The following is a 3398-nucleotide window of genomic DNA, read 5'->3' as shown; positions in this document are numbered from 1 at the left end:
TTCACGTGGGAAACCTTGGAGGCCACGGTAGTGTTTTAAGTAGCGGATCAGTCTAATACTCTGATAAGCTTTTGGGCACCTGTTCACCTGGAATTGACATTAGTTTGCTAAAATAATGAGTAGACCATTCGGGAGATTACTGTCTTTGAATTTGCATCTCAGGCCATTTGCAGTCCTGAGTCAATGATATATGGGCACTCATAATTGAGCTTGAAGAAGTCCTAAGACTTAACCCCAAAGTGCCCAAAGCATATAACACCTGCGATGGCCGAGAGGTTAAGGCGTTGGACTTGAAATCCAATGGGGGTTCCCCGCGCAGGTTTGACTCCTGCTTGCAGCGTGATGGAATCAGATGTTTCTCTCCTGATGGCTTTGCTGGAAGAATAAATTCACAGTGTCATGTAGTTCTCCTTTTGCACATGCTTGCCATTCCGTTTGCAACTTTGTGCCAGTGAAACTGTAGGAGTCCTAGGAATTGAAGCAGAAATAGCTGCTTTGTCGATAAGTTGTGATGACCCAGGGATTAATGTGTTAGTGTCAAGCTCCAATGTGCTCTCTTGCAGAATAGAGAATTTAGTTGCTTATTTGAAGTGATTTCTGCAGAGACATCATGCCACCAGTGTGGAGAGCTTGCACTCCCAGACCCTTTCCTGAACGATCTACCTGCCACATAGCAGTGTCTTGTTTCATGTAGTGGAGAAAGCACATCCTTCTTACCTCCGTGATGTCAAGGGCATGTAAAAACTCTTCAACTATTGGACATTCATCTTAGCTCAGTGAAAATTCTGGAAGACTATTTCTCACATGCAAATTGCAGTGGTGTTTGCCTATGCTTTTCTTGTACCAGCATTCCAGGGACAGCACCATCTTTTCTCTTTAACTATAACACTTTATTTATTACACTGTTTACTCCAGTGCCCACCCACCAAAAGTCACTAACAAGATGATGTACTTGCAAGTAACAGCAGTAGTAGCAGCAGCATGACTCGTCTTCATTCTTCCAAAGTTCACACATTACCCTGCTGCTGCGCTCCCTTCGTTTGCTTCCAGTAGCTGCACACATCAGATTTAAAATCTTGATGCTCACCTACAAAGCCAAAAATGGGCCAGCCCTTTGATACAGGGAGTCAATTTGTCAAAGCCCGATTCGTACCTCAAGTGCTTCAAACCTCAAGTATGGCTCGGCTTGAAATTCCATGCTCCAAGTCTCATGGAAGACGAGCATTGAGACTCTTTTCTGTCCTGGCTCACAGATGGTGAAATGAACTTCCACTTGCTGTCCTGACAGCAGAGTTCCTTGAAGTCTTCAACCACAGACTAAAGACCCATCTATTCATGGAATATTTAAATGACAAATGACCCTGCTCCTATATTGACTAAGTAAATTAGCACTTATTTTAGGGTATTATTTATTATTCTGATGTTGTCTAACAAACTTTAGTACTTATTGTTTATTGTACTTATCATTGTTTAAGATAGACCTTATGCATTTTGTACTTCTTGGCAACAGCAGTGATCCCTCTATTTCTACAGTATTCTAGATCATTGGTATATTGAACTCTAACCTACTGTAATGGCTAGGGTGTATTCTATGAGTAAATGACAAAGCACTTTTGTAAGTTGCACTGGATAAGAGTGTCTGCTAAATGCCGTAAATGTAAATGTAAATGTAACAAATACATCTCAAGAATTGACACTGTAGTCCCGAGACAAGTCAAGAGAGAAAATGTACAATCCAAAGTCAAGATGGACAGTTATCAAGCACTACCCTTCACGTAATTGTCAAGTCACCATATTTAATGTCGTTACAATATTTGACACCAGCAAAGCATTTGATGTAGTTTATGAAATTGACAAAATCTTTCCATGCTCTTCAGTCTTGGCCTTGATGGTATGCATGTTTTGTCATGTCTGCTTAGAGATAATGTCGCCACTGTTACAATGTGAATGTAACAAGTACATCTCAAGACTTTACACTCAAGTCCCGAGACAAGTCACAAATGAATAAATACAATCCAAATTCAAGATGGACAGTTACCAAGTACTACCCTTCAAGTCATTGTGCTATTGTATTTATTCATCTATGTAGAAAAATCTAATCTAATCTACATTAATGACGACTGGCAGATGTTTATTTAAAGATACTGACTGAGATTTACTCCTTCACAGGTTTTGAAATATTCTGGATCAGTTTAACTGCAACAAAAAGGTTTTTAAACATATTCTGGTGATGTTGACCCAGTCTTCATTCTCCTCTTTTAACATTGTCAGTGTGCTTTTTACAATGTCGGTGTATTTCTTTTCAAATTCTTGTACAAATGCAAAATACGGCATATACCTGTGTGTCACCTAGACTACATTGCTGTGTGAGGCACAGAAAGGTTCATTTGCACTTGGCTCACTCCTTTTGGAAGTTTGACTGTGTTATGATACAGATTTGTTCAGATTATTGGCCAGATTTGGGCATCATTCACTTTTTCTTGTGGGTCAGAGCTCAGTTCTTTATGTGGCCAACATCATGAGTATAGGAAAATTGCAAACTGGGTTAGATCTTATTTTCAGCATAATTCTTGCAGATCCACTGTGCATGAAAGAAAATTGTGCACTTCTGAAAAGGTAGTAGGATGGTAAAATACTCTTAAATGTCTACTTGGTTCAATATTTATCACTACTTGAAGCTTTATAAAATACACAAATCAAATTGTTATCAGATCACTTCAGTAGATTCTGGAAGTTCACGTACTCTTCTACCCATGATGTGATTTGCAGTCATTTCTACTGTAGAAATTTGGAGTAATGGGATGGAAAAATCCTCTTAAATGTCTATTCCTTACTCTATATACACACACTCATGCTCTTGAATACACATACACATGTGCAAATTAGTTAATTCACATCTTAAGGTTCTTGTCACAGAATCAAAATCAGAGTGAAAGACAAGTTAGAGAAAATGTCTGTTTGAGAATATGCTATTTCAATGGGGAAGTTCATTAATTGTAGGGGAACATTCTGGAAATGAATGTATAGTCTATGCTGAATGTATAGTCTATCTGCTGCAAGGCTGAGTGGAATCTTGGTCTGCATCTGAGTGTGTTTCAGTGCTTGGACTGAAATAGTTTACTCAAAGTGCTGAACCTTTTGGGCAGATCAGAAAAGTGATGCTCATGGCTTGAGGGCTTGTAATTCCCAGCGTGAGGGTCTCCGAGCATCTCTCTCACCTTGGGTGAGGTGTCCTTGTGTAGGTAGTGATAGGGCTTTTTGCCACTGTTGTCACGTATGTTGCAGTTGGCACCATAATCACGCACCAGAACACTCAGGACTGATTCGGGCCTGTGAATAGCAGCGATGTGTAGTGGGGTGTAGCCCTCGTAGCTCTTGGTGTTTACATCAACCCCTGG

General features: G+C 39.9%; 1 non-coding gene across 1 annotated transcript; it reads left to right on the top strand.

The window, feature by feature from the left end:
• The first annotated feature begins 258 nt into the window (after positions 1-258).
• trnas-uga (transfer RNA serine (anticodon UGA)) lies at positions 259-340 on the top strand. Its single transcript has one exon. It is a non-coding gene; the product is annotated as a tRNA-Ser (tRNA).
• Positions 341-3398: the final 3058 nt, after the last annotated feature.

Source organism: Electrophorus electricus, chromosome 15 (genome assembly GCF_041902795.1).
Source record: "Electrophorus electricus isolate QZ-2024a chromosome 15, ASM4190279v1, whole genome shotgun sequence".
Classification (NCBI taxonomy): domain Eukaryota; kingdom Metazoa; phylum Chordata; class Actinopteri; order Gymnotiformes; family Gymnotidae; genus Electrophorus; species Electrophorus electricus.
Note: the sequence above shows the minus strand (reverse complement) of the source record. Positions and strands in the feature narration are given on the sequence as shown.